General features: G+C 44.3%; 1 protein-coding gene across 18 annotated transcripts in view; it reads right to left on the minus strand.

Annotated features, from left to right (window-relative positions):
* The window catches only part of TMTC4 (transmembrane O-mannosyltransferase targeting cadherins 4), a 137,442-nt gene extending 124,275 nt beyond the window's left edge, over window positions 1-13,167 (minus strand). For 3 of the 18 annotated variants that reach the window (XM_077482959.1, XM_077482960.1, XM_077482943.1), the window contains exons 1-3: window positions 12,961-13,080; window positions 11,342-11,457; window positions 9,165-9,267 (exon numbers count right to left, since the gene is read on the minus strand). The gene's annotated coding sequence lies outside the window, so the exon portion shown is untranslated. Of the gene's footprint in view, window positions 1-9,164; window positions 9,268-11,091; window positions 11,247-11,341; window positions 11,585-12,306; window positions 12,443-12,492; window positions 12,608-12,756; window positions 12,904-12,960 lie in introns of those variants that run through there. The other 15 variants (XM_077482953.1, XM_077482949.1, XM_077482952.1 and 12 more) reach the window with 15 other exon arrangements.
* Window positions 13,168-14,590: the final 1,423 nt, after the last annotated feature.

The raw sequence follows: 14,590 nt of genomic DNA on the forward strand, positions 1-14,590 counted from the left end.
GGACCCGAGACCGAGGGACGGGTCAGCCTCGGGCGGCCGACATCGCGGGCGCCCTGGACAGGTAAGTTTGTTTATTAAAAGTCAGCAGCTACAGTGTTTGCAGCTGCTGACTTTTAAAAAAAAAATTTTTAAAAATCGGCCCTCTTTAAACTACGTAGAGGGTTCTTTACTGTAAGAGTGGCAAGGATGTGGAATTTCCTTCCACAGGCGGTGGTCTCAGCGGGGGGCATTGATAGTTTCAAGAAACTATTAGATAAGCACCTGAACGACAGGAACATAAAGGGATATACAATGGAATACTGACATATAATCACACACATAGGTTGGACTTGATGGACTTGTGTCTTTTTTCAACCTCACTTACTATGTAACTATGTAGCTGAGGGCGAGTGTGGAGCCGCATGGGGGGGGGGGGGGCATGGCGCTGCTGGCAGGTGGGGTTAATATGGAGCAAATACTCCTCCCTGCGTTTGTCCAGGAAATTGTGGGGAAGGGAGAGGGGAGGAAGCGGAGAGCCAGTCGGATCACACAGAGAGGGGAACTCCTTCTGTGACACAGCTTTGATGTGAAATGCTGCCAGCTGTCAAAGTCCAGCCTCCTGGACTAGTGCCTATGATGATAGACAGCACACTGGTCAAATGCCAGGAAATTGAAATAGGATGACGTCCATGATAGGAGTCGGTCCAGGAGGCGGGACTTTGACAGCGGCCAGCATTTCACACCCAAGCTGTCAAAAAAAGGAGATCACTGTGTGATCTGGCCAGCTATCCTCTTCCTCAGTTTCCTGGCCAATCGCTGGGAGGAGAATCGGCTCCCATGAAGCTGCATTGATGGATGCTGATGAGCTGTGTCATTTCATAAGATAATTTATGAGGGTGTGTTTAAGGACAGGGTGTATCTCTTAAGGTCTGGCTAGATGTTCAGGACTTGTAACTTTGAACCCTGGCCTGGATATTTGCCAAAGTTTAAAAATCTCATTGAATATTGACAATTTTCCTTTTAAAAGCAATTCCAGACATTGACTCGCTATTTTTAAAGGGCAATGAAAAACTTCAAAATAATGTGCAGAGAGCAGGAGCACATAGTGATAGTGTTTATTCATTCATTATTTAGGGTTCATTCACAAAGGCAGAAAAAAAAAACCCACTATGTTTAGATGCATATTTTAAAGAAAGGTTCTTGCTGGCAGAACTAGACCTTATTCACACATGCAGGAAAAAAAAAAACTGGAGTTAGTACTTACCGGTAACTCCTTTTCCGGTGGTCTTCCAGGACAGCCCTTGAGAGATGGAGCTCCTCCCATCGACACAGGAAACACATTGCCACAGTTCAAAAGGCGGTCCCTCAGGTCCCTGGTCAGTCATTCACCAAGAACCGAAGGATGGAACTGAAAAACATATAAACCATAACAGGTAATAACATTAGTACATCACTATAATCAAATAAAGGGTGGGATCGTGCTGTCCTGGAAGACCACCGGAAAAGGAGTTACCGGTAAGTACTAACTCCAGTTTTCCCAAGTGTTCTTCCAGGACAGCCCTTGAGAGGATCCCCAAGTACTTACCAGATTAGGGGGGGACCACGGCCTGGAGGACTTTCCTCCCAAAGGCCTGATCCTGACTAGACATTAAGTCCAGTCGGTAATGCCTTGTAAAGGTGGAAAAGCTTGACCATGTGGCTGCTTTACATACCTGCTCCGGGGTGGCACCAGCTCTTTCTGCCCAGGATGCAGACAACGCTCTTGTGGAGTGAGCTTTAACACCCTCAGGAGGATCTCTATTCAAGGCCTTATACCCCTCTGCTATAGCTAGCCTAATCCATCTAGCTATGGTTACCTTTGAAGCTTTCTGTCCCCTACGCTGTCCGGAAAAAAGGACAAAAAGGGAGTCTGAGATTCTGAATGGATTTGTTACTTTAAGGTATTCTAGAATACACCTCCTCACATCCAATAAATGAAAACGTTCCTCTTTCTCATTTGCTGCATTTTGACAAAATGAAGGGAGGACAATATCTTGGGACCTATGGAAGCTAGATGCTACCTTTGGTAAGAACCCAGGGTCTGTCTTTAGTATGACTCTGTCTTCTAGGATCTGTAAAAAAGGTTCCCTGATGGAAAGGGCTTGGATTTCACTGACTCTACGGGCTGAAGTGATTGCCACCAGGAGTACTGTCTTAAATGTAATAAGCCTTAAGGAGGCCTCTGAGATAGGCTCAAAGGGTGACCCCAAGAAAGCTTTTAGTACAACTGCTAAATCCCAGGATGGGACTTTGGTGATTCTGACTGGCTTGAGTCTAGCGACTGCCTTACAGAATCTAGCGACAAAAGGATTTTCCTGTAAGCGTTCATCTAGGTACACACTTAAGGCAGCTATCTGTACCTTAATAGTACTTAGGGTTAAACCCTTGTTTACGCCTTCCTGTAAAAACTGTAGAAGATTAGCCGTATTTATGTCACGGCTATTCAGCCAGCTATTAAATTTTTTTCAGACTTTTTTGTAAATAGCCCTCGTGACTGGTTTGCGACTCTGTAGTAAGGTCGCAATTACCTCATCTGTCAGGCCCTTACTCTTTAAGATTTCCTCTTCAGTAACCACGCTGAAAGCTTCAGTGTGGCGACCTGTGGATGGTAAAGAGGTCCCTGCGACAGGAGGTCCTGTCTGTAGGGAAGCCTTAGAGGCGGACAATCTGTCAACTGTAGCAACGTTGTGAACCATGGTCTCCTGGGCCAAAAAGGTGCTACTTCAATCAAACAGGTTTTCTCCTTGAGGAATCTTGCTAGGACCCTCGGAATGAGATGAAGAGGGGGAAATGCATACGCCAGACTGAAAGTCCATGGAGTTTGTAAGGCATCTACAGCCAGGGGCTGATCTCCTGGGTTTAGCGAGAAAAAATTTGGAACTTTTGCATTATTTTTGTTCGCAAAAAGGTCTACCTCTGGTTTTCCCCAGTGAGTTGTTATGAGATTGAATGCCTCTGGGTGTAAGGACCATTCTTGGTTCGAAATCTTTTGTCGACTCAAGAAGTCCACCGTGTTGTTCAGTTCCCCTTTCAGGTGAACTGCAGAAATAGATTCCAGATTGGCTTCTGCCCACTGGAAAATGCGTCTGGCTACCAACATCAAACGAGGACTTTTGGTACCTCCTTGTTTGTTTATGTATGCTACAGCCGTCGTATTGTCTGAACGGACCTGTAGATGGTGACCCTGTATTGTGGGGTGAAAAGCTAGAACAGCTCTCAGGATTGCTGTTAGCTCTTTCCAATTGGAAGAGAAACATTTCTCTTCTGGGGTCCACTTGTCCTGGACCCAGTTTGAGCCGAGGTGGGCTCCCCAGCCCCAACTGCTCGCATCCGTTGTTAGTGTTGAAGTGATAGGAAGGACCCAATGAACCCCTTTGTTTAGGTTCTCCCTGTCCTTCCACCACCAGAGGGAGCGTTTTATCCTTGAGGGGATCGATACCTCCTCCTCCAGATCTCTGCCTCTTAATTGTTCTAACAGAAAACCCTGAAGGTCTCTTTGGTGGAACCTGGCCCATTGTATGGCTGGAATGGCTGCCGTCATAAGACCTAAGACCGACATTACTTCCCTCACCGTACATTTGGGGCTGCATTGAAGAAAAGATATTCTCTGCCACAGATTCAAAATCTTTTCTTCCGGCAGTATAATTTTCTGATCTACAGACTTGATCCAGTAACCCAGATACAGGATCTCCTGTGTTGGGCTTGTCTTGGATTTCTCCTGACTGACAATCCACCCTAATCGACTCAGGTTGAGTTGAGTCAATTCCAGATCCTGAGAAAGACGACTCTCTGAGTGTGCTGTTAGGAGCAGATCGTCTAGATAGGGGATAATTGAGACTGATTGAAGCCTCAGTGGAACTAAAGCCTCTCCGAGAACCTTGGTAAAGATTCTCGGAGAGGATGATAGACCGAAGGGAAGTGCTCTGCACTGAAAGTAGTAAACCTTTGTGTCTATCTGCACTGCCATCCGAAGGAATTTCTGGCATTCCTCCCTTATTGGAATATGCAGATAAGCATCCCTTAGATCCAGGGTCGCCATAAATATCTCTTTCTGCAGGAGATTCTTTATGGAATAAATGGACTCCATCCGGAATCTCTTGTAACGGATGGAGCGATTCAATGGTCGGAGGTTCATAATTAGCCTGAATCTCCCTGAAGGCTTTTTTACCACAAAAATGTGCGAGTAAAAACCGTCTCCTTGTTCCTGAATAGGGACTGGTGTCAATACCTCTTGATCCACCATTTCCCCTATCAGTAAAGGTAAGGCCCTGGCCTTTTCTGAGTGACTTGGAAGCTTTGTCACCAGAAATTTGGAAGGAGGGCTGCTGTGGAATTCCAGCGCATGACCCCTTTTTATTATGTTTAAGACAAACTCGTTCGAGGTTGTCTCTTCCCATTGTGGAAGAAATTTGCTTAATCTTCCTCCCACAGGAACCCTGACGTCACTGGGGTTTGGGATCCTGATTGGGGCGGCTAAACAGTATGCCCCCTTTTTCTTTCCCTTTATGTCCCGACCAATGTTTTTTGGGGGTTGAACTCTTCTCTGATTTAGAGGGTTCCTTAAAGGGACGAAAAAATTTTCTTTGAAAATTTTTCTTTTTTGCGGGAAAGGTTTTCTTTTTATCCGCCGTCCTTTCTAAGGCGGAGTCTAATTCAGGCCCAAAGACAGTCTCCTGTAAAAGGGACGCTGCACAGGCGGGTTTTAGACGCCGTGTCTCCCCCCCAAGTTTTCATCCATATTGACCTCCTTGCTGCCACTGAAAGTGCTGCTGACTTGGCCGTAAATTTTACGGAGTCCGTGGAGGCGTCAGAGATGAAACTGGTGGCCTTAAAAAGCATAGGGAAGGATTTCAGAAGCTCCCCCCTAGGAGTGCCTGCTTTTAAATGTTCCTGTAGTTGTGATAACCAGAACTCCAGGTTTCTAGCTACACAAGAAGTGGCTAGAGCTGGTTTTAAGCCTGCCATAGAGGCATCCCAGGCCCTCTTTAAGACAATGTCTGTTCTCCTGTCCATGGGATCTTTCAGATGGCCCATATCCTCAAAGGCCAGATCAGCTTGTTTTGAGATTTTGGACAGAGGGGCGTCTAGTTTAGGATTTTTATTCCAGACCGCCTCTGGGCTCTCATCAAAAGGGAACCTTCTCTTAAGGGATTTAGGAAAGAAAACCTTTTTATCTGGTTCCGACCACTCCTTAAGGACAAGGTCAGAAAGCACCTTGTGTATAGGGAAAACCCTTGCTTTCTTTTTTCCCAGAGCCTCATACATCATATCATGTCTGGATAACTGAGTTTCTTCCTCCTCAATTTCCAGCGTGTCATAGATAGCCCCCATTAGCTCATCTACTTCCTCAAGAGACAATCTGTACTTTGAGGCTTTGGATGTTGCTTGATCCTCTTCCTGATCGGAATCAGTGTCAGAGGAATCGGGGCTAATCAACGTGGGGCTAGGCTCCCTGAACATACGGGGCTCCCCTGAGCTGGGTGTTGTAAAGCATGGTGAGGAGGAGACTGCAGTTGTTTTACTCGTGGAGGCAGCCGCAGCTGACCCCACGTCAGTGATTAACTCTCGGAGGGACTTAAAGGTCGACGCCATTTCCTCTTTAAAGGAGCCCAAAAATTTTGCCAAAGGGGAATCTGTCTCAGATTTAAGCAGGTTTGTAATGCATTGCTTGCATAGGGCTTTGTTAGAGCCAGAGGACAACCTATTCCCACAATTAGGGCACTTTTTGCGGCCTGCCTTGTCTTCCTTTGGTATCTCTTTAACCTGAAAATAAGAAGACAAAGGATTTTTAGCGCCAGCCCCCTGTCCCTCCTTAGAATCACCACTAACTGCACACAACCTAGACTGTGAGTAACCACCACCGTGGGGCACTACAGAACCCATCCTACAAACACCACCGCTCCATCAGAGTAATAGCATGCCCGGCAGCCTACCTGGGATTGGCTGGTGCCTGTCTCCGCCGGAGTGTCCTGGGGAATAGTCTCCATAGTCCCCCTCTGGCGCTCCGGATCCCGCCGCTAGTCCGGTATTGCTGGACGCTGGTCGGGCTTTACAGGCACAGCGCTGGCTCTCCCTCTCCCCCTTGTACCCTAGAGACCCGGAACCGGAAGTCTCGGCACACAGAGATGACGCGGTTCCGCCGGAAGTGAACGCTCGGCGTCTCCGACCCCCTGCAACGAGGAGGGAAGATGGAAGGTTCCACTCACCACTCCTGGGGGAAACCCGGCGTCATTCTGCCCCTGGCCACCTCGGCACTGGAAGGAGGAGGGTAACGGGTCTGCTCCGGTTCAGCTGGACGGTACCCGAGCCAAAGAAAAAAGGTATGGACCCAAACTGCAGCCATAAACCAGGACCCGGTCCCTTAGGCTTGCAGGTTCTCAGGCAGCCCCTGAGAGGGGCCTCCAGGTTCCTGGCAACATGTTCCTCCGACGGAGGAAACACAAATGACTGACCAGGGACCTGAGGGACCGCCTTTTGAACTGTGGCAATGTGTTTCCTGTGTCGATGGGAGGAGCTCCATCTCTCAAGGGCTGTCCTGGAAGAACACTTGGGAAATTATCTTTTCCGTCAACAGGTTTATACTGCAGAAAGTTACGTCAGTGTAGCTTCAGATAAAACAAAAAGGCAAAACTTCTGTGTCCCATTGGGTAGATTTCCCTTCACTTCTTGTCTCAGAGCCAAGACAGGAAGTAAGAGGAAATCCCTCCAAAATTAGCAACTACCTGGTTGTCCCCAGTAGGAGTGACCCCATTGGAAGACTCCTGCTCTTAGGATAACCTAAAATTTGGGATTTTTAGTTGATGTCTGTTAACCACTTGCCGACCGCCTCATGCAGATATACTGTGGCAGAATGGTACAACTGCGCAAAACCCCATACAGGCACGTCGTCCCCTGTAAGAGCCACCAGAGGGTGCGTGCGCTGCATGGCGGGAGACCCGATGCACGTGGGGGGCAGGCACAATCGCATACATGAGAGCCAGCATAGGGATTTGTGCGTGTAAAAACACACAAATCCCTGTTCTGTCGTAGGAACAATAGGTATCGTGCCCTGGTCAGTCCTATACCCATATAGTTAGAACACACATTTAACCTTTGATCACCCCCTAGTGTTAACCCTTTCCCTACCAGTGACATTTACACAGTGCATTTTTATAGCACTGATCGCTGTATAAATGTCAATAGTCCCACAAATATTACAAAAGGAAATCTTTCCCATAGTTTGCAGATGCTATAACTTTTGTGCAAACCAATCAATATACGCGTATTGTGAATATGTAGAAGAATGTATATTGGCCTAAATTGATGAAGAAATTTGTTTTTTTTAAAAACATTTTTTGGAGATACTTCTTATAGCAAATAGTAAAACAAAATAGTAAAACAAAATATAGTTTTTCGAAATAGTCACTCTTTTTTTTTTGTTTATAGCACAAAAAAGAAAATGCCACCAAACGAAAGCTCTATTTGTGGGGAAAGAAGTATTCAATTGTGTCCAAAAAACAAACAAACATGAAACTGCCTTTACTTATACTTTAATACCCAACCACAATAGTTTTTTAGTTTTGGATAAAGTAGGATTGGTATGGGACTGCTCTCAGGTTTTTATTGGGTCTGTGTAACTAATGGGGAACCCCTCCCCATTTCCTGTCAGGACAGGAAGTGATAAGAAATATCTCCTCTGCAGACACAAAAACACATCTATTTAGTATTATTATTACTACTTGTGTCGCGGTGACAGTCACGCCCTTCATTTTTATCCTACTGTTACAGGGATAGGGTGCAAACTTTTCCAACAGGCTCTTGTACAGCAATAACAAAGTCGCAAGGCTTCATTACTGGTTTCCCTTAGGGGAGATGGTGGCGGTAGCACCCGCTAGACCAGTGGTCATCAACCCTGTCCTCAGGGCCCACTAACTGGCCAGGTTTTATTTATTACTTTGGACAGATGCAGACTAAAATACTGAAATCACTGAGCAGCAAATGATATCACCTGTGATGCATTTCAGTTATCTTGCAAACCTGGCCTGTTCGTGGGCCCTGAGGACAGGGTTGATGACCACTGCGCTAGACGATTGAAAAATTGGCTTCGGTGAAGACACCACTGGATTCCTGGACAGGTAAGTGACCTAATATTAAAAGTCAACAGCTACAGTATTTTTAGCTACTGACTTTTTTTCCAGGACCTGGAGCTCCTCTTTAATCACTTGCCACCCGCTCACCATCAAATTATGGAGGGACAGTGCGGCTCTTGTTCTGGGTGGACGTCTTATGACTGTACGCAGAACGGCCTCTTGTATGCAGCTTGGCAATCGAGGCTGCGCTGTGTTGCTAGGACACAACATGACCCTGATCTCTGTAAAGAGCCGATTACTCGGCTCTTTAACCATGTGATTGGCCATGTCCAATCACAGCCAGTCACATGTAAACAGAGAAGTGCCAGTGATTGGTTCTCATCACCTCACACAGAGTGTGTGGCGAGGACAGCCGATCAGCGACATCTCCTCACAGGTAACACCTGGACATGTAATTTAGGGCACTGATCATCAATGCCCCGATTACAGTAAAGCCCCCCAGTGCCAAAAATCAGTGCCCATTAGTAATGCCAGTCACTGCTGCCTTTCAGTGTCCATCAGTGCCACCTATCCGTGCCCATCAGTGCCTTCTCATCAGCTCTCATCAGTGAAGGAGAAAAATTACTTATTTACAAAACTTACTGACAGAAACAAAAGGAAGTTTTTTTTTTCCTTTTTAGTAGAAAACCCAGCAGCGATTAAAAAACCACCAAAAGAAAGTTATATTTGTGTGAAGAAAATGATACAAAATTAATTTGGGTACAGTGTAGCATGACCGCGCTATTGTCATTCAAATTGCGACAGCGTTGAAAGCTGAAAATCGGCCTGGACAGGAAGGGGGTGAAAGTGCCCTGTAGGCAAGTGGTTAAGGGGAACTACAACGTTTTTGGATCCATTTATTTAGTTTGAAGTTGCTAGTTTTATTTTTATTTTTTTTTAGCAGCCTGCTATGGGGGCTGCACTCTGCAAGGCCATTGCACAGAGCAGGCAAGTATAACATGTTTGCTATTTAAAAATAAAAATGTATACCTTTACAATCACTTTAAATGTAAAGGATACTAAAAGGATTTTACCTACCTTATCCCACACTTCCTCCCCCTGGTGCTCTGGCTTGTGAGCAATCCCTCTGCCAGGCTATTGGCCATGCATATAGACTTGATGACGTCAGTGCTTGTGAGCCCTAAAGCAGACGAGGGATTTGGTAAAAATAGTGTTCATTCATGCCTCTCTCTCATATATATTCTTTTCCATACACCCCCATGCTCTTTTAGGGGATTTTGGGCACATGCTTTATAGATCCTCACCTTTCTCTTGAAATATATATATTACATATATACACACACACTTACTTCACATGCATCACTATCCAGAAATCCTGACCCCTCTCTCGGCTGTTCCTGCCTCAGCCCAGACACTGTACCTGATGTTCCCCTGTTTCCCCATGCAGAAGCTGGGCCCTTGCCTGAGCTGATATTCAAGTACTAGACCTTGTATCTTTTCAAGCTAAGGCATTTGTTATATCATATTTTTCTGACTATTTACATCTTTTAGATATTTTACATCCTACTCTGGATGGGTTGAGAGGTTCCATGAAATGCATAGAGTTCCGTAACATCAAGATAATTTGATCTTAATAACTCCTCAGATTTACAGCGACTGCACTTCCAAGTGCACTTATAGTGCAAAGTGGATTTGCCTTTCCTAAATAACCCCCAAAGGTGTCATTTTTGTTTGCCGCTTTGTTCCTCTGCTATCAGCATGAATCACTTCAGGCAATTTTTGCTGACACCAAGAGGAAAAAAAAGGTGGCAGGGGAGGGATCTCCAGCGGATTTACAGCCCCAGCTCTGTACCTGTGTGCTGTGTAAAGGGGTGTCCCCCTCCCTCCAATCAGCTCTCAATGAGCTCTGTATAGTGTAACTTCAACTCTATGTCCCCATTTTTCTGACAACCTTTATAAATTCTGGACTTTGAATGGATGAAGTGAAGAGAAAACTGCAGATAGGAGGTACAACTTTTGTAGGATTAGTTTCATCTTTGTGTATCACCTGATACCAGTAACTTCACTGGGTTTATGTAAGTGTTTACAAAACACTTTAATCAAGGGTACAGATTGTTTTGTCTGAAGCAAATTCAAAATACAGTAGAGCTGCACGATTCTGGCCAAAATGATTTTTTTGCTTAGAATAAAAAGATTACGATTCTCGCGACGTAAAGTCATTCACATTATACAAAAAAAAAGGTCTCACTTTACTGTTTTTTTTTTGTTTTGCTTTTTTTTATTCATTAAGGTAATTTTTTCCAAAAAAAATTGCATTTGAAAGACCGCTGCGCAAATACAGTGTGACATAAAATATTGCAACAACCGCCATTTTATTCTCTAGGGCATATATATATATATAATCTATCATTTTAGTAATGTTTGGGGGTCCCAAGTAATTTTAAAGCAAAAAAAATGATTTTATCTTGAAACCAACAAATGTCAGAAAAAGGTTTAGCGTTTAAGTGGTTAAACATTTTTCACTTACACAGGAAGTCTATTCCATTGACAAATTGTTACAATGTTTATACTTAAGTTCAACTGATAAAAAATGTTTTGATTTTTAGCAGACTGCCTGTTTTTTCTCTTCCTTTCGAGGGTTGTGGCTTCAGAAGAGCAGACAGAATTCTTTGCATAGAAAGAATTGTGAAACACTTTAGTCAAGATTGCGATCACGATTTTGACAATTGTGCAGCTCTAAAAGACACCCTACACAACTGTATCTAAAATGCCTTTGTGAAACCATGAAAGGCAAAAGTCCAGCTTTTAGGTAAACTTTACAGCAATAATTTTAAACAGTGCACTTACTCTAGTTTCCCTTTATATTCATCCATTGCTTGTAATGTGTTTATCCAATGGGGAAGGTCACAGCACGCCCCTACATTTAAATACTAATAAATATGTACAAATATTCTACACAACTGACTTTAATCTTTAGTGCACATCTGTGAAAGCTGGATCATACCTGATGTAGTCCTGTGCTCATCTGTGTAATGTTACAGTGCAATAGTAGCTGAGCTTTCTTTAGCAGTACACATCACCTGACATGTACTGTGTGAGTCTACAGGGGTTAGGGATGATGTAGCTACTATGCAATACACAGGCACCAGCAGAATCAACCTAGAAGTAGGTACAAAGCATGCAGAGTTTGTATAGATCTCCTCTGGTCATAAAGATTGAATACAAGCATCCTTAAAGACAAAAGAAAAACTCACTAGATGCTGGCAGTGCTGCTTCTATTGTTACTGTACTAGTGCTTCTGTCTTTGTTGTATCCACCTTCTCCTCCTCCTGCTGCTGTCTGGGTGCTTCCATCACAGGGGAGGGAAGGGCTGCGAATGACAAACACACGTTAATGGGGAGAAAGCACAACACACACCTATTAAAAAGGAGCCTTTAACACACTGCTCTGCCTCGTAACATCACACTTTCCATATGGTCGAATCAAAAGGCCATCCCTATTGGCTCATCCTCCTCCATACACCGATTGGTCAATCTCATCTACCTCCCCATTGGACAGGCTTCGATTGTTCTAATAAAGGCACACAATGTATAGAGCTGAAAAGAATACATCACGTTAGGTAGAATACAGGTGACCGTCATGCTTTCCGTGTAACATGCATTGACTGGAACATAATCTGCTTAGTAAAGTTTGGGTCTGGATAGCACAGCGGGAGTCAGACACCAGCATGTCCATTGATTCATGTTCTGTGTCCACATACATGTATAGTAAAGCAGATTGTTGGTAATGACTGTAGTAAATCATAATCAGGAAACACAGGCTGCCCAGTATGGACTAGTGCTGCAGATTTCCTTCTTTTGTTATTGCTGCTTAATAATGGCAAGGCATATGTAGGAGCAGATGTGTTTGTGTGTGTGCGGATGACATTGTGTCATTTAGGTATGCCAGACTCCTGTCACTACGAATGGCTCACTAAGATCTGGCGGCGAGCCACAAACGTTACAACCGCCGCACTTCTATACTCCGCTATTGTGTCATGTGGAGTGTAACACTTCTATTCTTAACAGATTAAACAAATTGGAGGAGAACAACAATACAACACTTCCTTGGTATTATTAGTGGGTACCCCCACCTGCTCTGCACATTACCCTCTCTGTTTACATCCACCAATGTAATTAGGAGGGCTCCTTGCCTCTGTGCCACCATCCACATGGCTCACCTATGGGCACCTGTGACAATGGGGATCTGAACCCTCATCAGCTGGATCCCTCCGCAGGGGAGACTGGCACAGGGAAGCTGAGGAATGAGCTAGCACCGGGCCACTGCCTGACTGCAGGTGATCTCCACAGGAAACCAGGCATGCCTCGGAATATATAATGAGAGCAGGATAAACTTCATTACGTACGAGCTGGAGGGAAAAAAGCCGAGGAAGTGTACAGAGCACGCATGCTTACTGCTACACTGTGCAGTGCCAGGTTTACCTGGTCCATACTACTGTACGGAAAGCCCTGCTCCCCACTGTACGGAATGACATGCTGTCTATTGTACGTAATGACCTGGTCCCCTACTACTGTACGGAATGACCTGGTCACCGCTATACGTAATGACCTGCTCTCTATTGTACGGAATGCCCTGGTCCCCACTACTGTACGGAAAAAGCCTTGCTCACCGCTGTACGGAATGACCTGCTCACTATTGTACGGAAAGCTCTGCTCACCGCTGTACGGAATGACCTGGTCCCTCCCTATAACTGTACGGAAAGCCCAGCTCTCTCACTTTACGGAACAACCCTCTCACCCTGTATGGAACCCCACACATGACCATGTCGCTAACCCTGTGGAGTGACCTGCCCTGTACGGAATGAACCGCTCACCACTGTACGGAATGACCTGCTAGTCCTGCCTGCACCAGGCTCAGCCCGAGGAGCAGAATGGGAATGGGAGAGGTTGAGAAACGCTGGACAAAAATAACTAACCCTTTTCTTTTTCGTAGTAGGAAACCTCGGTTTCCGCTTTGGAATGCGCCCTGCACAAGTACTGCGTGAGGTATGGCCATGAGCATCCCAGACAAGCCAGCCTTTGTCCCAAGGGTTACCCTCCCTCCAGGTAAAATACAACGCTTGTTTCCTAGAAGCACATGGACAGGTAAACATTACAGGGAAGGGAGGAGCACTGCAACTAATCCACTAAAATAAGGCAATGCATTCCTCCCAACTTTTTGAGATGGGAATGAGGGACACCTATCAGCAAAAGAATGTAGGCATAGGACACACCCCTTGATACGCCCCTTAAAGGACAATTGTATTAAAAAAACAAGATTGGTTACCCACAAGTGCTTTTTTTTAATTCTTTTTTGTTTTGGCTTTTGGAATTTACAAATGCAGCAATTTAGAAATTGGATGAAAGGTTTAGCACTGGAAAACACCTTTTGATAGATAATTATATTGTTGTGCCTGATTTATAGAAAAAAAGAGTATATGGTATCCTCATCCATATATATTAACTACAAAGAAGATTTTTTGGGGGAACAAAAGGAATTCATACATGGAACATCATAACCATGATTTGCCTTAAAGTCACCCAGCAGAATGATGGACTGTCTTGATACCAAGTTATATAAAAAATACAAATATTTATTATTAATTATAAAAGATTTTTTTAGAAAAAAGAAGAAAATTATACAAGTATAAATAAATACATAATATAGCTGTAACATAGACAAAATCTATTGCGACAGTATTAGGTGTCCAATACGGTCTTTGGTTTCTCTACTAGTTTCGCGACTATTCTGTCGCTTCTTCAGGAGACTTTGTTTGTCTGAAAACAAAATTTATCACAGTTTACTTAACAAAAAAAAACATATTTCAAGATATTTGATGTATTGTTTTACAGAACAGTTAAAGGGGGGAAAAAACACCAATTGTGCAGCTCACCACCATGTAGATATCACAAGGCATTTGGAGTTCGGGTAGTCCCTGCCAAGCCAGGTTTTGACCACCCTTTGGGGCGGACACGGGAGGTTCAAAGTCAGCTACAAAACAATAATCAGAGATTTTTAAAATTGTGGATATATATATAAATGGTTTGCACAACTAGGACGTAACATTTATGTCACAGTGTGGGTATAAAGTCCACATACCGGTATAGCCAGATGCTTTTGAAAGATGCAGCATGGATAATAATGCAGCAGTTCAATAACGCCGAAGCCCAGATACAAATATTGGTATGCCAAAAAGGCGGAGAAGGTGTATTTGTATTAGATCTGGTTCACAGTCGACATTGTGCCTATATCGGGTAAAGCAGGGGATCCAAGTCTCTGCCCAGTCTACCATAGATGTACAGTATTGGCCTAGTAAAAATATATATAATTCAATCAGCCAGATGGACATATATTATATAAAGGTGACTCTAGATTAATGGTCTTAATGCAGAGTATATAAGAGAGCTCATACCAATCGGCGATATCCCTTCTGTTTACCAGTCTTGAGTCCAGGCGACAGTTCT

The sequence above is a fragment of the Lithobates pipiens genome, unplaced genomic scaffold (genome assembly GCF_037356315.1).
Source record: "Lithobates pipiens isolate NorthernLeopardFrog02 unplaced genomic scaffold, aLitPip1_a1.2 Scaffold_16, whole genome shotgun sequence".
In the NCBI taxonomy this organism is placed as follows: domain Eukaryota; kingdom Metazoa; phylum Chordata; class Amphibia; order Anura; family Ranidae; genus Lithobates; species Lithobates pipiens.